This window comes from Kogia breviceps, chromosome 12, assembly GCF_026419965.1.
Source record: "Kogia breviceps isolate mKogBre1 chromosome 12, mKogBre1 haplotype 1, whole genome shotgun sequence".
Classification (NCBI taxonomy): domain Eukaryota; kingdom Metazoa; phylum Chordata; class Mammalia; order Artiodactyla; family Physeteridae; genus Kogia; species Kogia breviceps.
This window is the reverse complement of record NC_081321.1, coordinates 57528303-57554407: the sequence shown is the minus strand read 5'-3', so window position 1 is coordinate 57554407 and position 26105 is coordinate 57528303. Positions and strand designations below refer to the sequence as shown.

At 36.6% G+C, this 26105-nt stretch overlaps 1 protein-coding gene across 8 annotated transcripts in view; it reads right to left on the bottom strand.

Annotated features, from left to right (window-relative positions):
* Window positions 1-26105, bottom strand: part of CNOT2 (CCR4-NOT transcription complex subunit 2) — a 117141-nt gene that overhangs the window by 75749 nt on the left and 15287 nt on the right. The window contains exon 1 of one of the 8 annotated variants that reach the window (XM_067009749.1): window positions 19296-19450. The exons of the other annotated variants lie outside the window; for them this stretch is intronic. The gene's annotated coding sequence lies outside the window, so the exon portion shown is untranslated. Of the gene's footprint in view, window positions 1-19295; window positions 19451-26105 lie in introns of those variants that run through there. 8 annotated transcript variants of the gene reach the window in all.

The following is a 26105-nucleotide window of genomic DNA, read 5'->3' as shown; positions in this document are numbered from 1 at the left end:
TTATTGTTAAAAAATGTTAACCGTCACTGGAGCCTCCAGTGACTCATCATCTTTTTGCAATACTAACATCAAAGATCACCGATCACAGATCACCAAAACAAATATAAGAATAATGAAAAAGTCTGTAATATTTCAAGAGTTCCAAAATGTGATGGAGACGTGAAGTGAGCAAATGCTGTTGGAAAAACAATACCCATAGACTTGTTTGATGCAGGATTACCACAAACCTTCCATTTGTAAAAACACAATAGAATAATAAAGCAAAGTGCAGTTGTTAAGGGAACCACTGACAGAAACCACCTGCCCTCGCCAGAACCAACAGTAACCACTTGCTTGAGTTATCTTACAACAGGAGGTCCTGATAAGGAACACAGAACTAACAAGCTACCACCAACCAGAAGAATTCGGGAAAGGTCAAAAGGAGAGGAGACACCAGTCCATATGTTCTACCAACCTCCCAGAATCCTTCTCGCTGGAATCCATCTTGCCTGAACAACACGTGCACCACCAGGAAGAACCCTGAGTCAGAATGAATGGCCAGAGACAACCCGGAAGCTAACCCCATCACCATAAAACCCCAAGACTGCGAGCCACGTGGTAGAGCAGTTCTCCCGGGTTCCCTTACCCTGCTGCTCTCCACATGGGCGCCCCTTCCCAATAAAGCCTCCTGCTTTGTCAGTGAATGTGTCTCCTCGGACAATTCATTTCCGAGTGTTAGACAAGAGCCCACGCTCGGGCCCTGGAAGGGAAGGGGTCCCCCTTCCCTTTTATGATGTATGCCTGTATGTGTTCTAACCAATATAGGAATCAACATTCAATACTGAACAATAACTAAAAATCATCATCTCCTTTCAGTAAAGCGAAAAAGAAATGAAGGCACTCTATTTTCTTCTGGGTAAACATGAAAAGCTAACATTTGTCACCACTATCTTATATTAAACAAAGATGTTCAATAACAGATTGTGTTGATACTCATCATATTAGGAATGAAAGGACAGTGAATAGATAAAAAAGGATGTGACTATATGTGTGACACCGAGAATATGTGAAAAGAAGAAAATGTGAGAGAGAACATGCACCCTAGGTGCCTTAATTTATTAAAGTTTATGCACTGCTTTTCCCACAAAGTCCTATAAATATTTAAAAAGTCAGAAAAGACAAATATTTATAAAACTAAAATGAAATTTTCTATAAGGCAGGAATACCTTCCAAGACAGAAAAACAGAGACTATATTTACCTTCCTACCTTAGATAACTAGAAAACTAGAAAAAAATGTATGAAACAATGATTTTCAGACACCGAACACCATCTCAAGACAGAGATCATCAAGAGAAAAAAAACAAAAGAAGTAAACTCTATTGCCTGTAGAGTTACAAGGCTGAAACACAGGGAGGGGGATAGGCGTTGGAACCCAACGAGCACAACAGTCTCACTGAGTTAAGGAAAAAGAGTTCAGAGTTAGGGGAAAAAAAACAAGACAGCTAGAATTTGCAGGGCAAATGGAGAGAAGGAAGCTGCAAAGAACTCCAAAGATATGGAGAGAGATTCCCCTCAAGGTTTTAGCTAAGTAATGATCTATGCATGCATTGGAAAAAAAACTACTGAATCTGAAGAAAAAGCCTCTGAAAAGGAGTAGTCAGAACAATCCCCAGAGCTCATGTTCCCATCAACGAGAGTAGGACCTCTTAACACACGGGGTACTGAATAGAGTTCAGAAGGTAATGAAAACCTCAGTAATGAAACCAAATAAGCTTTAAACTAAAGTATGTTCTTGACCAGCACTAACAGAGCTTAAAACCAAGCCTCAAAAAGATCAAAAGAATTCTAAGTACCATAACTGTACCCCTAAACAAAGCCCAACAATATTTAAAACAATACAACAAAAACCATCATTAAATAATGTAAAATTAAATGTTTGGCATCCAATCAGAAACACCAGCCATGTAAAGAAGCAGGAAATACAACCCAAAACAAGGTGAAATATAATAAATGGAAATAAATCAGCAATGATACAGATGATAATAGAATTAGTGACTTAAAGAGGTATTGTAAATGTATTCCATACATTCAAGCAAATAAAGAAAACTATGAACATAATACCAGAAAGGCAAGGTATTGGGGCTTCCCTGATGGAACAGTGGTTAAGAATCCGCCTGCCAATGCAGGGAACACAGGTTCCAGCCCTGTTCTGGGAAGATCCCATGTGCCGCAGAGCAACTAATCCCGTGCGCTGCAACTACTTAGCCTATGCTCTAAGAGCCTGTGAGCCACAACTACTGAGCACACGTGCCACAACTACTGAAGCCTGTGCACCTAGAGCCCATGCTCCGCAACAAGAGAAGCCACTGCAATAAGAAGCCCAAGCACTGCAACGAAGAGTAGCCCCCACTTGCCGCAACTAGAGAAAGCCCTGAGCAGCAACAAAGACCCAACTCAGCCAAAAATAAATAAATAAATAAATTTAAATTTTTTTAAAAAAATTAAAAGTAATTCAAGGTATCAAAAATACCTAAGTTGGCAGAAAGAGGAATTTTTTTTTTTTATGGTGACAGAAAGGTTCTGTATCTTGCTTTTGGTGGTGGTGGTTATACGACTCTACACATGTGGAAAATACCACAGAATGATAAAAATATACAAAAAAGTGAATTAATGCAGAAAAGGGTAGTGTGAATTAATTTGCAGTCTAATAAGTTATACCGATTTCTGGTTTTGATAATGCACTACAGTTATGTAAGATGACACCACTGGAGAAAGATAGGTGATGGGCATTTGGGACCTCCTTGTACTGTTTTTGTTATCTTATTTGAAAGTTAAAAGATTTATTATTATTATTATTATTATTATTATTTTTTTTTTTGCGATACGCGGGCCTCTCACTGTTGTGGCCTCTCCCGTTGCGGAGCACAGGCTCCGCGGCCATGGCTCACGGGCCCAGCCGCTCCGCGGCATGTGGGATCTTCCCGGACCGGGGCACGAACCCGTGTCCCCTGCATCGGCAGGTGGATTCTCAACCACTGCGCCACCAGGGAAGCCCAAAAGATTTATTTTTTGAAAGTTAAAAGATTTTTTAAAGGCTCAAACTGTTCATCTAGAGATAAAAATTCAATATCTCTAATTAAACATGCACTGGATAGGATTAATAGCAGATTAGACACTCCAAAAGAAAAGCTTAATGAATTGAAGACATAGCAATAGAAAAAAATCCAAAATTAAACACTGTGAGAAAAGAGGTTAGAAAAAAAAAAAGGAACCATGGAACAATGAATAGTGATATACCATCACTAGGGACAGTGAACTGTTGGGCAATATCAAGTAGTCTAAAATTAATGTAATTAATATCCCAGAAAGAGTAGAAGAGCAGGAGGACAGAAAAAAAAGGCCAAACTTTCCCTAAATTTGAGAACTATAAACTCACAGATCCAATAACTTTAACAACCTCTAAGGAGAACAAAAAAACACACTTCATCATTTGACAGTCAAACTACTGAAAAACAGTGATAGAGAAATCATAAAGCAGCCAGAAGGGGAAAAAAGAATACATAGAGAAACAGAGATAGAAATGATGTCAAACTTGTCACCAAAAACAATGCAAATCAGGGGAGAGGTAACGAAGTTTTTTTCTGGCCGTGAGGGGTGTGGGATCTCAGTTCCCAGATTGGGAGGGATTGAACCTGGACCATGGCAGTGAAAGCCCAGAATACTAACTTGTAGGCCACCAGGGAATTCCCCTCAACATTTTTAAACTATAGAAAAAAATTTTTAAAAACTATCAACCAAGAATTCTAAATCTAGCTAAAATATCTTTCAAAAATGAAAGCAAATACATTTGGAAGGGTTTGGCAGTTTTTTATAAAGTTAAACATAGACTTAACATACAACCCAGTAATTGTGCCCCTAGGTATTTACCAAAGTGTACTGAAAACTTATGCTCATACCAACACCTATACGTGAATGTTTATACCATGGAAGACGTTCTTCAATAGGTGAATGGATAAATAAAACAACACATCTACACAACAGAATTCTATTCAACAATTAAAAAAAACCCAAGCTATTAATTTATGCAACATGGATGAATGTTAAATGCACTTGCTAAGGCAAAGAATCCAGACCAAAAAGGCCATATAGTGTTTCCATTCATGACATTCTGGAAAGGCAAAACTATATAGAAAATAGATCAATGGTTGCCAGGGAACTGGAGGAGTGACTGACTACAAAGGGGACACAGAGGGAACTTTTAAAGAGATTGAATTATTCTATATGGTACTGGAGTGGACACATGCTATGCATGTCCTGAAATCAGAACTTCACAACATGAAGAGTAAGTAAAGCTGAATGTATGCAAATCTTAAAAATCAACTAGGAGGTTAGAAATACAGAACTGGCAAAAGAGTAACTGTATTAAAAACGTATGACACAGCCACACTGAAGGGGGTATAGAAAATGGTGCTGGCCTAAATAACTTTGGAAGATGGTATTGTACTGTTACCTGTAACAGAAAAAAAGAACTCTATATAAACACTGTGTTCTGGTTCGTAAAGTGATTCCTTACAAGGCTATGGATTAGTAATGCTGAAACAACTATACATGTCTACTGAAGATAAACAATAAGTAAAATAGATGGTGGTTGGTGGGAGCCAGATTTCCCACTTCAGGAAAGTTACAGGTAAGCAAGGAGGAAAGGCTAGAATGAACTATGTAGTACCTTTATTGGTATCAGTTTGTTCTCAACTACGAAACACTTTAAATATGGTAACCATTCAGATTATTAGAGAATGGATCATTTCACTGGTATGTTGTATGTTGCTTGAAAACAAAAATTTATAAAATGCTAGGTGATTAACAGGTATGTCAAAATCATATTTTAGAAGACAGGCTTGATGAAGTATAGTTAAAAGATTTTTAAACAATGTAAACAAAGCTAATTTTTTTTTTTGTGGTGCGTGGGCCTCTCACCCCTGTGGCCTCTCCTGTTGCGGAGAACAGGCTCCGGACGCACAGGCTCAGCGGCCATGGCTCACGGGCCTATCCGCTCCGCGGCACGTGGGATCTTCCCGGACCAGGGCACGAACCCATGTCCCCTGCATCGGCAGGCGGACTCACAACCACTGCGCCACCAGGGAAGCCCAACAAAGCTAATTTTTTAAAGCCTCCAAATTGTACTGAATATTTGCAAATAACTAACTCAAAAAACTTTAATCTTTTTAACAGACTGGTAACAATTAAATTTCAAGAATGCAAAATAATTCATGTAACACATGTATCACTAGTGTCTACTCATGCAATAACGTCTCTCAAATTCAAGATACTTTTAGAATAAAGTTACTGAATATACCAGTATAAATGATAAAATAAACATTTTACACCTTTCTGTTGAAAACCCATGAAATAGATTTAGTCATGCTAAAATCTTAAAATCATAGCTTAAAATCTGACAAGAAGCCAGTAACAGGGAAAATATAAACCAAATCTTAATTAATATAAGATATGCAGGCTTATTCATCCTAGGTGTTTCCCTAAATCAGAGGCTAATAAAAATTCAGCACCTAATATTATCTAAATAAATGATAACTGAACCTCAATTTTTCTTTAAATAAAGATTTCTCAAAATAAGAAATCAATTAATGAGTAAAATTTCTAGAAAATACTTAACTGGAGAGAAAAAATAATTAACTTTATTCTCCAAATTCTATTAAATTTTGGATGTCATCATCATACAAAAATATACACCCTGAATGGAACAATAACCAAAAAAATCTGAATTCTAGTTAGTATTAGCCTGATCAGTTCCTCCTCTCTGGCTTCAGTTTCTTAATCTGTAAAATAAAGTGACCAATTTAGATGAATTTTTTTAATGTGTGCAGCTCCAAAATTTTATATTTTAAATGTTCTGTATCAAAGTAATCCATTTAGGAAAGTGGACAATTACAGCTGATTTTTTTCCATGTTTTCTTTTTTCCTCCCACTTTATTGCTCAGTAGTACTTTACAACATGGCCCAAATATTTTGGAGGTTGGTAATGGTATCTAAATAAAAGATTTTAGGGACTTCCCTGGTGGTCCAGTGGTTAAGACTTTGCCTTCCAATGCAGGGGGTGCAGGTTTGATCCCTGGTCAGGGAGCTAAGATCCAACATGCCTTGGGGCCAAAAAACCAAAACAAGAACTGAAACAATACTGTGACAAATTCAATAAAGATTAAAAAAAAAAAAAAAAGTCCACATCAAAATAAAAAGATATTAATTTGGTAGTCTTTACCAAACTCAACTTTAAGCTACAATGTGAATTTGGTCAGGTTAAGAGAGTTGAACCTGTTGGGCAGGTTTTAATTTCTGATTCAGAGGACATTATATGCCAGGTTGGCTATTAATTAAAACACACTACCAGATGTGACCAATTTCATTGGAGCTCAATAAAAGCTGAAGTAAATGCACTTAGCATTATCTTTAAAATCTTAAGGTTTCTCAAATTCCAGAACTATGTTAAGCAACATTTTCTTGTTAGTAGGTAGGCTGCAGTTACAAATATTTTATGAATTATTTTCTGAACTAATTTTTGGTTCGATCACATAGATAAATGTTTTCAAAATTCTGAGTTGATGACTTGTGTTACATATAAGAAACATGGGCAGACAAAATAAAAATAAAACTCAGGAATTTCTGTTTTATACCAAACTTAGTCTGGGAAAAATGCCACATCAACTAAAAATAGTTTTTCTGAATGTTTTAATAATACATGTTTCAAGAGTCTAAGATTAACATGTAAAATGAAAAGTTGCCTATATTTACAAAGGAAAACAAATAAAAATAAATCAACACTATTCTTTTGAAATCAATTTACTTTCTGGTTGTCATAATTTAATGTTTTGTAACTTAATTTTGTGTGTCTTCTATTTTCTGTACTGGTAGCATTCCTGATGCACTATTTCTTACATATCTGTGTAGTTCTGTCATATGTATTTCAAGGAGGCTTCTTTCTAGGTACCTGACACATGGAATTTACTGTGAGTAACAGACAGTAGATCTATGTCTAAAAGGCCCAGCATCTCGAACCGTAATTCAGAAAGAGTCATGTACCAAAATGTTCAATGCAGCTCTATTTACAACAGCCAGAACATGGAAGCAGCCTAAGTGTCCATCATTGGATGAATGGATAAAGAAGACGTGGCACATACATACAATGGAATATTACTCAGCTATAAAAAGAAACGAAACTGAGTTATTTGTAGTGAGGTGGATGGACCTAGAGTCTGTCATACAGAGTGAAGTAAGTCAGAAAGAGAAAAACAAATACTGTATGCTAACACATATATATGGAATCTAAGAAAAAAAAAAGGTCATGAAGAACCTAGGGGTAAGACGGGAATACAGGCACAGACCTACTAGCAAATGGACTTGAGGATATGGGGAGGGGGAAGGGTAAGCTGGGACAAAGTGAGAGAGTGGCATGGACATATATACACTACCAAACGTAAAATAGATAGCTAGTGGGAAGCAGCTGCATAGCACAGGGAGATCAGCTCTGTGGTTTGTGACCACCTAGAGGGGTGGGATACAGAGGGTGGGAGGGAGGGAGACGCAAGAGGGAAGAGATATGGGAACATATGTATAACTGATTCACTTTGTTATAAAGCAGAAACTAACACACCATTGTAAAGCAATTATACTCCAATAAAGATGTTAAAAAAAATAAAAGGCCCAGCATCTCAAGACAGAAATTTTCTACTACCAAGTCTAAAAAGTTCCAAATAAAATGAAATATGAGTCCTACAGAATGTAAATGACAAAAGTTCAATAATTTCTGAACCACAGGCTTTCAAAAGTCAAAAGCTCCTCATTTGTTTTAGGCTTAAATGAAATTGGGGTCCAAAATTAAGATAATGAGGGGGTCCTCCTAGCCTTCCTGCTGCCTGAAACTTACATATGTGTTTATACAAGCTGCTAAAACTGTGTGATTCACAGAAGACTCTGTGTGTTAACTTCTTATTAAGATATTAATATCTACAAAAAGTAATATTAAGATAGTAATATCAAAAAAGTTTGTGAAATTTAGAATACATAAAACCTCATTTAAGTAAATAGTTGTTTAAATTAATTAGAGCAGACTACCAGATGTGATGTGTAAATGGCCAAACTATTAATACTTACTAATTTTCTGCAAGTTTAGAGCTAAAGAAAGTATTAAAATTAATGAAATGTTTTTGAAACTTTCATTACAATTAGATAAAAGTCCACAAAGGTTTCCAATGATTGAAGTAGTTATTGCCAAAGCAGTCCCTCTAAAATAAGACCAAGTAATATTAGTCTCAGGACTTCCCTGGTGGTCCAGTGGTTAAGACTCCATGCTTCCAATGCAGGGGGCACAGGTTCAATTCCTGGTGGGAGAACTAAAATCCCACATGTCACACGGTGCAGCCAAAAAATTAAAAAAAAAAAAAAAAATTAGTCTCACAGTCTATTAGAAGGGACATACTGGTTCTATTAGTTCAACAAAGGAACTTGTGTAAGTTATAATCTATAAGTCAAATTCCTTAAAATATATAACAGCTCCTTCCTTACTCTTCCTCATAAAATGGCTATAAGTTCATTAAATATTGTTATTTTACATCAGCAATTGAATATAGCACACGGAACCAGAAATCTGAAAACTTTAATGCTAACAATTTTTATATGTAATACATATTTTTTCTCCTAATTTATATAAGTTGTTCATTCTAATAGAGTAATATTAAAAACTGACTAGTTCATATCAACTATTTAGACTTAATTACTAAATTCATGATAACTGATTAAGCTCAGCAAACTACCTCATTAAAAAGTTGCTCTTAACATAAATCTAATAAGTCAGTTATATATTAAAATAAATGTTTTAAATTGCAAACCTAATTTTTTCCAGTTTTCATAGGAGTATTAAAATCAAACTTAGGGACTTCCCTGGTGGTGCAGTGGTTAAGAATCCACCTGCCAATGTAGGGGACATGGGTTCGAGCCCTGGTCCGGGAAGATCCCACATGCTGCGGAGCAACTAAGCCCATGCACCACAACTACTGAGCCTGCACTCTAGAGCCCGCAAGCCACAACTACTGAGCCCGTGTGCCACAACTACTGAAGCCCAAGTGCCTAGAGCCTATGCTCTGCAACGAGAAGCCAACACAATGAGAAGCCTGCACACGGCAACAAAGACCCAATGCAGCCAAAAATAAATTAAATTTAAAAAAATAATAAAGCTTAAGTAAAAAGCAGAAAAGAATAATTATACCCCTCCATTTAAAGAAGATAACATAGTGAACACTAACTAAGTAGACATTCTCCCAACTCCTCAAAGTTTATTTTTTGTAAAACACAAAGGGGCAACTACTGGTACACTGTTTCTGGCGTGAAAGTCAAGGAACAGCCACAGATGCTCTGCAAAGCACTGATACATGACTGTCTAGGGCACTAACACAGAGAGGAAGAAACAATAGGCATATTTATAGAGGACAGAAATAGGCTAAAGGATTTACACTGTTTTTAATCACAGGATGCACATCAGTATCACCAAAGGGTTTTTTTAAGCAATATTAATGTCCCCTCTCTTGCCCCTACTTTAATTAATTTGTCAGGGATGGAACCTGGTCAGCAAGTGCTTTTTAAAGTGCTCCAGGTGATTCGAATGTACAGCCAAGGTTAAGGCTGTTGGGTTAAGACTTTATAAGAAAGTGAAATTCAAAAATGTTTTCATCTCAGTGTAAGTACTAAGCAAAAAGAAACATTATATATGGGCTTCCCTGGTGGCGCAGTGGTTGAGAGTCCGCCTGTCGATGCAGGGGACACTGGTTCGTGCCCCGGTCCGGGAGGATCCCACATGCCGTGGAGCGGCTGGGCCCGCAAGCCATGGCCGCTGAGCCTGCGCGTCCAGAGCCTGTGCTCCGCAAGGGGAGAGGCCACAACAGTGAGAGGCACGCGTACCGCAAAACAAACAAAAAGAAACATTATATAAATTGAAGGTAGTATATAAGAGACTGTACAGTTCCTATGCATGCCAATGAACCCTTTCCTTGCCCCTTACTCACTCTACCTCTGAGAAATAATGCTGGGCCTTAAACATTAATTTTTACACTGTTTTTAAAGCACAAGATTTCTTTTGTTGAAATACATACACTGTAAGTGCAGAAGCAGATAATCAGAAGAAGTAGATTACAGTAAAACTTTTTTATTACAAGAAATTTCTAATAAAGAAGTTCCTCTAATATATTCAATATTTAGGTTTTAAAAATATGTCCACTATCTTAACATTTCTTCCTAGAAATGTAATATTAACTATTATTTGCCAAGCATTAGGCACTTTGCACTAAATACTTTATGTATAATTTCTTTCAACCCTCGAAATAATTCTATAAGGTAGATATTACTGTCCCTTTTTTACAGATGAGAAAACAAACTCTAACAATAAGGAAATAACACAAAGTCAAAAGGTATTTAACTAAGCTGGAAGTAACAGGGCCAGAATCTGAGCTCCTGTTCACTTAACTTGAATTCAATCTTTACACACATATATGTATATGTATATATACATATAAACATGGACACACATATATCTCATACCAATTATGGTTTCATGAAGAAAATGTGATATATATATTTCTTCATGAAACTGTAATTGGTATATCATATAAATATCATAGATATATCATACCAATTATGGTTTCAAAATAAATGAAATCATTTCTGAAAATTCCAGCTGTCAAATAATACGTCTATTCAGAAGTCTCACTATTCTTCTATATGAAGGAAATCAGCAATGGGGTGACAAGTAACAGACATTAATCAGCTGGAGAGTCAAAGTTCAGAAAGACCCCTATCAGGAAATAAAGTACCCACAATATCCTTTCACACTGAGCTTTAGACCCTAAGCAGAGAAAAAACAGGCACTCTGTCACAAGGCAAACAGCTAAATTGTTTTGTTAAAGTTTTAAGGCTACCAGATTACTATCATCAACCGAGGTCTCTGTGTCTATCTCGGTCACAGAAATGAATAAATTCAATGTACCTTATTTTTATACAATTCTCTAAGAAGGAAGCTTCAAAATTCTTTAAAGAAGTCCAGTTTCTACATCCTTCTGAATTTTTGCATATGTTTTCTACTTTTTAAATTGTCTCTACAGCAGACACTCCTGGTTGACTCCCTAACAGTCCAGTCCTTCTCCCTGTGACTGCCATAGTTGTTCAGTGGTTCAAGCTTTCCCACATGACTTAAGAGGAAATGTTGATTGATTTAAGTAAATATGATAATGCTACCCAACCACCCCCATGCACCTGTCAGTAAATGATTTGTGTAAGGGCATTTGAACCAACTCTGGCCAGTGAGATACTAGGAGAAAGAGGAGAGGAGAAATCTGATTGCAGGATCTTAGGAAAGGAGAGAGAGACAGCCCCCTTTGTTCCCCTAGATGTTGTTATACCAGACTATCACATTTAGAACTACCTACCATAGCCATCTTTCAACCACAAGACAGCCTAGCTTGGGGAATTCCCTAGCGGTCCAGTAGTTAGGACTCTGTGCTCTCACTGCTGAGGGCCCAGGGTTCAATCCCTGGTCAGGGAACTAAGATCCCACAAGCCGCATGTGTGGCCAAAACAAACTAAACCTGTGGAGAGTTAGCTTAAGGAGAATCTCACGCTCTAATAATGGCAGAACAGAAAGATGAAAAGAATTTGGCTCTGGCCTTAATCATTTAGCTGTTGCATTAACCAACACACAAATGACCATTCCTCCAGAGACACAAGAAAATCCATTTTAGTCAGTTGAACCAAAAGCTTCCTAAACCTTTAGGCTTTTCCACACCTAATCCTTTAGTAATTTTTAAACCATTTTATGTAAAGTCTTTCCAAGGCATCTACCTTACTTTTCCAAAGCATATACAAACAGCTTAAAACAGTTCTTTCTATACTCATATTTCATTAGCTTATATCATACTTAAACTAAATATTGTATTAACACTGGCATAAAAACAGCTGATTCGGGCTTCCCAGGTGGCGCAGTGGTTGAGAGTTTGCCTGCCGATGCAGGGGACGCAGGTTCGTGCCCCGGTCCAGGAGGATCCTGCATGCCACAGAGCGGCTGGGCCCGTGAGCCATGGCCGCTGAGCCTGCACGTCCGGAGCCTGTGCTCCGCAACGGCAGAGGCCGCAACAGTGAGAGGCCCGCGTAACGCAAAAACAAACAAACAAACAAACAAACAAAACAACAGCTGATTCTTAGGGTACATGAGTAAGCTAGAGTAGTTCACTAGCTGTAAGTGCTCAGAATACTCTGAACTACAGGAATTGAAAGCAATGGTTTAAGATCATGTCAGTTCAGTGCAGGCTCGTTAATAAGGACATACGTCACCAACACATCTCTGCATATGACAGATTCTGTATATAAGAAACATATATTCTTCCTCTATGGGAGGTGGGGGGTGGGGTGGGGAGGCAGTTTAAAAGTCCTACAAAAAAGCCTAGGACATATGTTCCCAGGAGAGAAGATTAGAGTAAACCTAGAGTCAAAGAAGTAGGAATATGAGTCTACTTAAGTCTCAACTCCGGCCAGGTAGCACCGTAGTAAGAGAACACAGAAACTATAAAGAACCTTTACAACCTTTAGTTGTTTTACTGCTAATGAATTAAGAATAATGACAAAATCCCACGATTCAAAAATTTCAGGCAATACAGACAAAATGTACTATTTGCTTAAAACGCATAACAGCCAAGTTCCATTTTATCATACGTCCTATTAAGAATAACTATAGCAGTGTCCCATTGATAAGGGGTATTTGTATTCCCTTTTAAGAAATACTAGCTAGACAAATTATTTCAAGTAGAAATTTACCAGACATTCTGGAACAATTATTCAGTATTAAAACAGCCAAATATCCTTGATACTAATAATCACATTCTTTTCTAACTCCCTACCAAAATTATTCAAGGAGCTTTACTATATCCCAGGTAGTAAATAAAGACTCATTTAGAAATGCCCATAAGAAACAAAGAACAAGAGAATTGATTTCTGTAATAAAAACTCCATTTGTACAGACCCTGGGGTCAGAAACCATGTTTCCAAATTATTCTCCACAGTTATACAGCAATGAATAACACAAAGTTACAGTAACGTTCACATCTTTAATAGTAATATTCATTCATTGAGAAATGTATTTAATATTTATTAAGCACAATTTACGTTTACCTAATACACAGCAGACACTAAATTAAATGTCTTCGCAGACTGGGACTTCCCTGGGGGCGCAGTGGTTAAGAATCTGCCTGCCAATGCAAGGTACGTGGGTTCAAGCCTTGGTCGGGGAAGATCCCACATGCCACGGGGCAACTAAGCCTGTGCGCCACAACTACTGAGCCTGTGCTCTAGAGCCCACGAGCCACAACTACTGAAGCACGTGCACCTAGAGCCCGTGCTCCGCAACAAGAGAACCTACTGCAATGAGAAACCCACGCACTGCAACAAAGAGTAGCCCCCACTCTCCGCAACTAGAGAAAGCCCACGTGCAGCAATGAAGACCCAATGCAGCCAAAAATAAATAAATAAATAGATAAAAAAAGAAAATGTCTTGCCAGACTGATAAGAAGAGCAGGAATTTTTAACCTGGGTTCTAAAAATATTCAGTTTGTTGGGAATTCCCTGGCAGTCCAGTGGTTAGGACTTGGCACTTTCACTGCCATGGCCCAGCTTCAATCTCTGGTGGGAGAACTAAGATCCTGCAAGCCATGCAGTGCGGCCAAAAAAAATAAAAATAAGAAATTCAGAGTTTGTTGATCGAACGCAGAGGGTATGAACTTGGATGGAAAAAAGTTACATCTTTATTCTACTAACCTCTAATTGAAATTTAGCATATCTTTAATTAAAAATGTAAGTAATACAGGGGGTGGTGGGATGAACTGGGAGGTTGGGATTGACATATATACACATATGTATGAAATAGATAACTAACAAGAACCTGCTGTATAACAAAATAAGTAAAATAAAATTTGAACATTCAAAAAAAAAAGTAAGTGATAATCATCAAAAAGACCACAAATAAAGGATATGGAGAAAAGAGAAACCTTGTACTCTGTTGGTGGGAACGTAAATTGGACAGCCACTGTGGAAAACAGTATGGAGGTTCCTCAGAAAACTAAAAATAGAACTACCAATGATCCAGCAATTCCATTCCTGGGTATTTATCTGAAGAAAATAAAAACACTAATTTGAATAGATACACACACCCCCATGTTTACAGCAGCATTACTTACAATAGCCAAGATAAGGAAGCAACCAAAGTGTCCATCAACAGATGAATGGATAAAGTAAAAGTGATGTGTGTGTACACACACACACACACACACACACACACACACACACACACACGAATACTACTCAGCCATAAAAAAGGATGAAACGTTGCCACTGGCAACAACATGAAAAATGAACCTGGAGAGTATTATGCTTAGTGAAATAAGTCAGACAGAGAAAGACAAATGCTGTATGCTATCACTTATTGTGGAATCTAAAAATAAAACAAAGGAATGAATATAACAAAACAGAAACAGACACAGAAGAAACTAGTGGTTACCATGTAATTCTATGGGGAGAGGGAAGAGGAGAGAACAAGAAAAGGATAGGGAATTAAAAGGTACAAGCTAGTAGGTATAAAATAAATAAGCTACAAGGTTATATTGTACAGCACAGGGAATATAACCAATATTTTAGAGTATCTTTTTTTTTTTTTTTTTTTTTTGCGGTAGGCGGGCCTCTCACTGTTGTGGCCTCTCCCATTGCGGAGCACAGGCTCCGGACGCGCAGGCTCAGCGGCCATGGCTCACAGGTCCAGCCACTCCGCAGCATGTGGGATCTTCCCAGACGGGGGCACGAACCCGTGTGCCCTGAATTTAGAGTCCGGCAGGCGGACTCTCAACCACTGCACCACCAGGGAAGCCTAGAGTATCTTTAAATGAAGTATAATCTATAAAAACTTGGAATCACTATGTTGTACAACTGAAACTAATATATTATAAATCAACTATACCCCAACTTTAAAAAGTGTTAAAAAAAAAAAAAAAGTAAGCGACAAGCCACAGTGGTATTACCCGCACCTGTGATTTTGTTACCATTAGAAACTACAGATATTTTCAAAACACTTCAGTTGCTTCAAATCTCAAATTTTCATTTATGTTCATTACTAGCCTAAAAATTACTATACACCACTGGACACTGTTGATATGCACATTACTGAATTTATTATTTGATATTTAAAAAACCATATTCTAATATAACTGGTGTCCTCATAAGCATGTATATTTATTTAATTTTGCACACCTAAAATACTGTAAAAGGGTTGACATGTGCCACCAGAGAGCCAAAGGGGTTCATGCCCCCAAAAAGGATAATAACACCTGGGTCAGAATTTCAGGGCAAGAAGAATAAGGTTGTTTGCAGAGGATAACAGAAAGCACAGCAAATTAAGAAAAAGAAAAAGCCTCATAGCATATTCAGTTGAAACTTCTTGTTTTAAAGATAAAGAAATTGTGGTCTAGTGGGAGTGCTGAAGGTCACACACACAGCTAATTAGTGACAGAGCCAGAGAAAACAGAATCCAGGTTTTCTGGCTCAGGATCCAAGGCTAAATGAACTTTGATGTGACTTGGCTATAACAAAGCAAGACAGGGCAAAGACAACTCTGCACAAGACACAATTCCTTGCACTGAATACATAGAAATAGCCCAAATACCTGAATATTCCAAATGTTATTAAAATATACTGTTTCTCCCACTTTTCCTGAAACATGTACTTCTTGGTCTATATTCCCACTTTATAGAGAGACATGGGTAAAGTGAAATTTTTACTTCCCTCCTGATCTATGATAAGTACAACAGCATATGCACAACAGTAGGTGTCAAATAACAGCTAGTATCAATATCAAGGAAACAATAGACAGCAGAGACTGTGACAAACTGGAGAGTCTGTGAACCACCTAAAGAAGGTAGCTGCTACTATTCAACTCTAGCTAAATGCTATCAAGAAAAGAACCGTCAACTCAGAATTGTAGACGGAACAAAAGTATCCTTCAATAAATAAAGGTGAAATAAATACATTTTCAGATGAAAGAAAACTAAGATAAATCATCATGAGCCAACCTGCTCTAAAAACAGGAAGTTTCTTTGGACAAAGGTAAATAATGAAGCTTAGAATTTCCTGAATGAAAAACAACAAAAATGGCAAATATGTGGGAATGTATATTAGACCAGGAAACAGCAAACTTTTCTGTAAAGGGCCAGCCTGATGATAAATACTTTAGACTTTGCAGGTCCAAAAGTCTGTGTTGTGATTAACCAATTCTGCACTTACAGCACAAGAGAACCCACAGACAATAAATAAACTAAGAGCTGTGGCTGTATTCCAATAAAATTTTATTTATAAAAGCAGGTGGCACGCTGTATTTAGCCAACAGTCATAGTTTGCCAATCTCTATTCTTTTCTTCTTAAATTCTTTAAAATATGTGTTTAAAGGAAAATTTACATCACTGTCTGAAGGGGTATATGAACCATGTAGATATAATATGACAATTACAGCATAGATGATGTGAGGAACGGGAACTACACAGTGACAAGATTATAAACTGTAATAACTGTAGTGCGTTGAGTTGCGTACCAATAAAGATATATTCAGGTTCTAACCCCTGGTATCTCTGAATGTAACAGTTTTTGGAAATAAAGTCTTTGCAGATGCCGTCAAATTAACAGGAGGTAATACTCAATTTGCATGGGACCAAATCTAATGATGAGTACATCTTTCTAAGAAAAAAGGAGGACTTCCCTGGTGGCGCAGTGGTTGAGAGTCTGCCTGCCGATGCAGGGGACACGGGTTCGTGCTCTGGTCTGGAAGATCCCACGCGGCTGGGCCCGTGAGCCATGGCCGCTGAGCCTGCGCGTCCGGAGCCTGTGTTCCACAACGGGAGAGGCCACAACAGTGGGAGGCCCTCGTACCGCAAAACAAACAAACAAAAAAACAAAACAAACAAACAAACAAACAACCAAGAATCCGCCTGCCAATGCAGGGGACACAGGTTCAAGCCCTGGTCCGGGAAGATCCCACATGCCGCGGAGCAACTAAGCCCGTGCGCTGCAACTACTGAGCCTGTACTCTAGAGCCTGCGAGCCACAACTACTGAGCCTGTGCGCCACAACTACTGAAGCCCACACGCCTAGAGTCCATGCTCTGCAACAAGAGAAGCCACCACAATGAGAAGCCCGCGCACCACAACAAAGAGTAGCCCCTGCTCACTGTAACTAGAGAAAGCCCGCATGCAGCAATGAGACCCAATGCACCCAAAAAATAAATAAATATATTTTTAAAAAAGAAAAAAGGAAATACAGACATACACAGAGGAAAGATAACCAAGTGAAAATGAAGGCAGAAATAGAAGTGATGCAGCTGTAAGCCAAGGAACGTTAAGGACTGCTGACAACAAACAGAAGGCAGAAAAAGCAATAAAGGATTCTTCCCCAGAGCCTCGAAAAGAAGCATGGCCCAGCTGGTACCTTGATTTCAGACTTCTAACCTCCAAAACTAAGACACAACATGAATAGTCCTAAATCTGCTAAAAAAATTGAATTCACAAAGTTATCCTCCAGGTCAAGATAGTTTCACTGGTGAATTCTTCCAAACATTTCTAAAGAAGAAATAGTGCCAATCTGACACAATGTCTTCCAGAAAATAGAATGGGAGGGATTATTTCGTAAGTCACTTTTATGAAGTTAACATTACATTGATACCAAAACCAAAGAGAATACAAGAAAAAAAATCTGAAAGACCAATCTCCCTCATTTTTTGCAAAAATCCTCAATAAAATATTAGCAAATCAAATTCAACAAAATATCCAAAGATTAATAAATGACGAATGAATAAGCCTTATTCTGGGAATATACTTGCTCTCCCTTCTTTTCTCAGTTTCTTTAAATAAGATAAAATCATATGAAATAATAACAACATATTGTTGGGTTTACAAAATATTCAGCTGCAATATGTACAACAATAACAGCACAAAAAGGGAGAAGAGGGAATAGAGCTATACAAGAATAAAATTTCTGTATCTCACTAGAATTAAATTCGTACACCTGAAGTAAATCCTAATAAGAATATAGTAAGCCCCAGCGCAAAAACTAAAAAAATAATATAAAAGAATATAGTGTAAATAACTTTAAAGGAACTAAAATGTCATAGTAGAAAAACACCACTTGATGCAAAAGAAAGCAGTAAAGGAGGAACAAAACAACAAGCAAGACATGAAAATATAGCAATATGGCAGACATATATATTCCATTACATCAATACTAATATTAAATTTATCAATAAATGATTAAAGAATCCAATCAAAACGCAGAGTGCCAGACTGCAAAAATAAAAATAACACAACCTAAATGTCCATCAACAGATGAATGGATAGACGATGTGGTGTATATACATACATACATATATATGGGTGTGTGTGGATGTATTCCTACATATATATATAGGAATATATATATATATATATATATATATATATATATATATAAATATTACTCAGCCATAAAAAAGAATGAAATAATGCCATTTGCAGCAACATGGATGGACCCAGAGATTATCATACTAAGTGAAGTAAGCCAGACAGAGAAAGACAAATATCATATGATATCACTTATATGTAGAATCTAAAAAGAATGATACAAATAAACTAACTTACAAAACAGAAATAGATTCACAGACATAGAAAACAAACTTATGCTTTGATTACCAAAGGGGAAGGGGGGGGGGATAAATTAGGAGTTTGGGATTAAAAGATACACACTACAAAAAAATAAAATAGATCAATAAGGACCTACTATATAGCACAGGGAACTATATTCAGTATCTTGTAATAACATATAACGGAATAGAATCTGATAAACAATATAAACACACACACACACACACACACACACACACACACACACACAGAGCCCTACCTGAATCACTTTGCTGTATACCAGAAATTAATACATTGTAAATCAACTCTACTTCAATTAAAATAATAATAAATTAAGAAATACTTTATTGCTAAAAAATGCTAACCATCATCAGAGCCTTCAGCAAGTCATAATCTTTATGCAACAGTAACATCAAAGATCACTGATCACAGACAGAATAATAATGAAAAGGTTTAAAATATTGCAAGAATTAACAAAATGTGACAGAGACACAAAGTGAGCAAATGCTGTTGGAAAAACTGGCACCAACAGATTTGCTCCACGCAGAGTTGCAACAAACCTTCAATTTGTAAAAAACAAAATATCTTCGAAGCACAATAAAAAAAGGTATGCCTGTATTGGTTGTTTCCCCTCATGATCACGTGGCTGACTGGGAGCTTGTGGCTTGCTGCTGCTGCTGCCCAGCATCACTAGAGAGTTTCCTACCATATATCGCTAGCCTGGGAAAAGATCAAAATTCAAAATTGTAAGTACAGCTTCTACTTAATGCATATCACTTTTGTACCACTGTAAAGTTGAAAATTCAAGTCAAACAATCATAATTTGGGGACAGTCTGTAATAGATTTTATAATAGTTTAATAAGAGTTCAGCAGGACTTCCCTGGTGGCACAGTGGTTAAGAATCTGCCTGCTAATGCAGGGGACACGGTTTCAAGCCATGGTATGGGAAGATCCCACATGCTGCGGAGCATCTAAGCCCGTGAGCCACAACTACTAAGCCCACATGCCGCATCTACTGAAGCCCGTACGCTCTACAGCCTGTGCTCCACAACAAGAGAAGCCACCGCAATGAGAATCCTGTGCACTGCAATGAAGAGTAGCCTCCCACTCGCTGCAACTAGAGAAAGCCCGTGCACAGCAACAAAGACCCAACACAGCCAAAAATAATAAATAAATTTATTTTAAAAAAAGAGTTCAGCAAGTTTGCAGAATATAAAACACATATGCAAAAATCAACTGCATTTCTATATACTAACAATGAACAATCTGAAAATGAAATTAAGAAAATTCCAGTTATGAAGCATCAAAGAGAATGAAATACTTGGGAATGTATTTAACAAAAGAACTACAAAATTTACCTTCTGAAAACTATAAAACATTGTTGAAAAACCTAAAGATCAACCATATAAATGGAAAAGACAGTACAAAGACCAGAATACATAGATGGCAATACTCCCCAAACTGATCTACTGACTCAAAACAATCTGGCTTCTTTGAAGAAACTGACAAGTTATTCCAAAAATTCAAGGGACTCAGACTAATAAAAAACAATCTTGAAAAAGAACAAAGTTGAAGGATTCATTCTTCCAGACTTGAAAATAGATATAGCAACAAAAAAGAATTGAAAGTCTAGAAATAAACTCTGACATTTTATGGTCACTTCATTTTAGACAGGATGCCAAGATAATTCCATGGGCCAAAGTATAGTCTTTTCAACAAATGGTGCTGGGACAACTTAATACCCACATGCAGAAGAATCAAGCTGGACCCCTTTTCTCACATCACATACAAAAATTAATTCACATGGGCTGTAAACATAAACGCATGAGCTAAAACTATAACACTCTTAGGAAACAGAGGGATAAATCTTCGTGACCTTAGGTTCTTCAACACGACAGCAAGAGTAACAACAAGATAATATGCTGGATTTCATCAAAATTAAAAACTTTTGTGATGAAAATATACCATTAAAAAAGTAAAAATAAAACCCAGAGAATGGGAGAAAATATTTGAAAATTACATATCTAGTTAGGAATCTGTACCTAGAGTATACAAGGAACTCTTACAACTGGTTAATAAAAAAAAAAAAAAAAACTAGTTTAAAACTAAACAAAGGATCTGGATCCGAACAGACATTTTTGCAAAGAAGATAACACATATTTGTAGCCAAATATGTACACAAAAAAATGTTCATGTCATTAACCACCAGGGTAATGTAAATCAGGTATCTACAACACACACAGGAGGATGACAACAAAAATGACAAATAATAACAAGCATTAGCCAGGATGTGGAGAAACTGAAACTCTCACATACTGCTGGTGGAAATTAAAATGTTACAGCTGCTTTGAATAACAGGCAGTTGAAGAGGTTAAACACCGTATCATCATTTGACCAAACAATTCTACTATGTATGCAACCAAGAGAAATGAAAATATACACAAAATGAAAATCTACACAAAAACTTGTACACAATATTCATAACACCATTATTCATAATAGTCAAAAAGTAGAAACAACGGAAATGTCCATCAACTGATAAATGAATAAATGGGATATATCCATACTGTGGCATATTCTTCAGCAATAAAAGGATTAAGATATTGCTAAATGCTTCAACATGTATGATCTTTGAAAACATTATGCCAAGTGAAAGAAGCCAGTCTCAAAAGACCATGAAATGTGTAGGACAAGGAAGTGCATAGAGACAGAAAGTAGATCTGTGGTTGCCTGAAGCTGGGCGGAGGTGGGAGTTGAAAGAAAAGGGGAGGGCCCGCTAAAGGGTATAAGAGTTCTTCCTGAGGTGAGAAAAATGTTCTAAAATTAACTGCGGTGGTGTTTGCAAAGCTCTGTGAAAATACTAAAAACCACTGAACTGCACATCTTAGATGGGTGAGTTAAAACGTGGTATGTGAATTATAACTTAATAAAGCTGTTAACACTTTAAGACTGCAAATCAGGCAAGAATGTCCCAGGCAGTACAATTATGCAAGAAAAAGAAATGAACAAACAAAAAAACATAGATTGGAAAAACAGAAAAAATAAATCTTCCCTATCTGCATATGGCACGGACTGAGTAAAATATGCTAAACAATTTACAACAAAACTCCTAGAACTACTATGTAAGTTTTGCAAGGTCAAAAGCAAGATCAAGATACGAACAAAATCCTACTTCTGTATGCTAGTAATAGCTAGTACAGATCCAAATAGTTTCCAAATAGACATTCAGGAATAACTATGAGATACATAGTTATGAATCTAACAAAACATGTGCAGGTTCTGTATGCTGAAAACAACCAAACACTGATGAGATAAAAGACATACTATGTCTAAGAATTGGAAAGCAATATAATTAAGATGTCAACTCTCTTCTAATTGATCTATAGATCAATTAAATACAATGCCAATCAAAATCCCAACAGGATTTTTTAAAATAGATAAACAGATTTCCATTAGTCATTAGGGAAATCCAAATTAAAACCACAATGAGATCAAACACACAAGAATGGCTACATTCACAAAAATAGACAAGTATTAGAGAGGAAACGGAAAAACTGGATCCTTCATACATCACTGGTGGGATGTAACATTGCTCTAGGTGCTGGAGACACAGTCAAGATACTAAGTAAAAATAAGACAGGAAAGATACCTGCTCTCATGGACTTTTCATGTAGCTAGCAAATAATGAACAGAAATGATTTTTGATAGTGATAAATGTTAAGCCAGACAGAGTGGTGTGATATTGCAAAAGGTATACTGGATAAAAGTAATAGGAATTACTTTCCAAGATTACAATTGATAAGTCATCATTCAAAGGATGAGGTGTGTGTGTGTGTGTGTGTGTGTGTGTGTGTGTGTGTGTGTGTATAAAAAGGCTCACCTGTTCAATAAGGACTCAAAAGTATTTTCTCCTATTTATCATCTTATTAAATAAAATGGTTTTTCTCTCTTTATTAAACACATGTAACCAACCAAGGGATTTTAACCTACAGAAAATGACCACTATTACCATAAACTGATATACTGTTTACGAAAAGCCAAGAACACTAATTTTAATTAGGTTTGATTTTTGAAATACTGAAATAACGAACACACTCCTATCTTCATTGATCCCTTGGGGTATAAAGCACTCAGGATTAAGAACCACAAACCTACACGAAGATATTTCTAGTCTATCTGAATGCCTAAAAACTGAATACTAGTTTTTAAGAATCTTAACTCATTTTTTTCTATCTTCAAAGGCACAATTTATTATCTGTCCCACTTTAATTACCACGTATAACCCCACTTAATTTCCACTTTGTACTTGTTGTATTAACTTTTCTTCTACATTACACATTGTCAGACTGAACCATCCTTCTTCCTGTTTTCATCTAATAACTTTTTCCTACTGATTGTGCAGTTAAACAGTTATCAATATTTGGTTTAAACAGTTATCAATAAGACAACAAATCAATTAGACTTATCCTGTAAAAACTGTTTTAAAAAATGTGACATACTGGCAAACTAAAATTTTGTAGTGAAAAAAACAAAAGATATCCTTCAAAATTTGGTGTCCTTAGTCTCAATTTTCTACATACTATATACAAGCAGCAAAACCTACTATTATTCCCCTAACATTTTAATTTGTTCTTTCCAAAGGTCAAGCCTAATTTGATACAAGCACAATCAATGTTTATGGTCAAAATATAAAATTTAATAACCTTTTAGTTATTTAGATAAGTTTAAAACTATCTCATGGCCACAAGCACACACTACTGATTTGATCTGCTAAAACCCACACTAACTCTCCTCAGTTCCAAGGCCAAATAAAAATATTACTGCACTCAACAAACATACAGGGGATTTAAAATCATCATCAGCATCATCGTCAATCTCAAAACTCCACAAAACTGAGGTAGAAAAGTATGTCCTAGAAAAGTATCTGCTACCTAGTAGGCATTAATTAAAATTTGCTGAATGAATAAACGGCATGTGCAAAGCACCTACTACAGAACGTAACTGAAAAAAATGTTAGTTTCCTGGTTGCTTACTCCCCACTAGCATATTACTCTTTGAAATAATTATCCACCAATAATGAAGAGTTGATATTATTGGTCTTTTCCCCCCTTCTTTATAGTTTACTAAGCCTTCCAAGCTGTTAAAAAAGTTTTATGACTTATTATTTTTATTAGAATTTTAATTAGCAGAAATTTTGTGACCTAAAGCAGCAGTCCCCAAACCCTTCTGGCACCAGCGACCGGTTTGTGGAAGAAATTTTCCCACAGACCAGCGTGGGGTGGGGGGGCGCGGGGAGATGTTTCGGGCTGTAATACGAGTGACTGGGGAGTGGAAGATGAAGCTTCGCTCACTCACCTGTTGCTTACCTCCTTCTGTGAGGCCTGGTTCCTAACAGGCAGAGGACCAGTACCAGTCCGCAGCCCAGGGGTTGGAGACCCCAGACATGAAGTAAACTAATCAAGACCTTAATCACTTTCATTAGATGAAACTTTAGTATGCATAAACATGTGTTTCTTCAAACTACTAATGAATACTAATAAAAATACAAAACTGAAGCTACATGGGTAGGCACAATTTTGTTAAGTAGGTAAAAAGGAGATGCTAGACATCACTGCCCCAAAAACACCACTGAATTACACTACCATTTTTACAAGAGCCTAGTATGTTTGCTTCATGTACAATGTTTATATACAACACCTTTAATACTTCTACAGTATTCAAGTTAAGCATAATTACCTCCAATTTAGAAAAAAGGAAACTAAGCTTCAGGAAGGTTAAGTAACTTGTTTATATGTATAGGATGGTAGAACAAGGTTTCAGGTCAAGGTCATTTAGCTCTAAATGTTGTACATTTTTTACTATTAAATCACACCTTCATATAATCAATACACAAATTTAAGTCTAGCAACACACACAATCTGGAAGAGGATTTAGCATCCTCATGACAGAAGAAGAAATGCAGCAAAACTGTGGAGGGAGGGATACTCACTGTATGAAATACGCATTCAATCAACCAACATGTTTTTAGGCCCAGTTAGAACAGCACAACAAAAAACTATCCAAAAGAAATGAGTGACTGATACATGAAACCACCCTGAGGAAGCAAAAATATTATGTTGAGCAAAAGATGTCAGGCACAAAAGAATGCATACTGTACAATTCCATTTGTTCAAACCTCTAAAAATATTCTAATCTACAGTGACAGAAAGCAAATCAGAGGTTTGCCTGTGGCTACAAATGAAGACTGCCTGGAATAAGAACTCTGGGTGTGATGGGAATGTTTCTATCTGGATTGTAGTGATGGTTACACAGGTACATAAATTTGTCAAAACTCTTGTTAAAAAACCTTAAATGGCTGTCTTGTATTATATGTAAACTTCCTTGACAAAGTTGATTTAAAAATAAGAATGGTAAGAAAAAACCTTGAAAAAAAGAAAAAGAATGGCACTAGTTCCTATAGATATCAAAATGAAAATGGTCCTGCCCTGAGAAAGCAAAATCTTAATAGGAGATACATGTAAATATAATTTAAATCTTCCTAAAATATTTAAGTAGCATATTAATGTGCTTTAAAAAAAATCTTAGTATAATAAACATTTGACAGAAATCAGTAATAGTAATACTAGCAGCATTAGCTTCTTTGTTCTTAACTGCCTTGTCCTCTTACAAGATTTAATTCAGCCAACTAAAGTTTCCTTACTAAGTTACAGTTTTTCTGCAAGGAATTTAAATCATATATGAATCTTCAAATGTTACATATATATTTTTGTAATCTACTAATTGCATTACACTTGCTTCCCAATTTAAGAGCTAGTTCTATAGATATAAGAAATGCTTTTTAAGTAAACATAGAAGCCACACTTAGCATAATTCAGAGCCATAGATAAATATGGAATTTCTGGTATTCCAAAAGAAACAGTGCAGTGATTTTCAAAATGCAGACTCCAACAGTGGACCATGAAATCAAGTAAGTCAGAACTACCATGTTTAAAACATGATGTATAATAGAAAACATCTGAATGCATCTTGCAGTAAGGAAACTGTTTTCTGAGGTTTGTTGTTGTTTTTTTTTTCTTTCAGTCACACATGTGTGCATCAACACTCAACCTGAATCCACACCATGGATCCTGGTTTAAGGGGGAAAAAAAAAGTGAATGCCTCCAGAAATATGCGAGAGCAAGAAGAGTAACAGTGTAAAGAAAAGTCATAAGCTTTGAAGTCAAAGACCTAAGTTTTTATCTTAGTTCTGCCACTCATTAGCTATATGAACTTGGAGAAGTTAATTATAGGCTGTCCTACAAAACCTTTATTTAATCAACCGTAAAATGAGAAGCATTCAACAAACTTTGCATAACAACTGTGAAGAGTA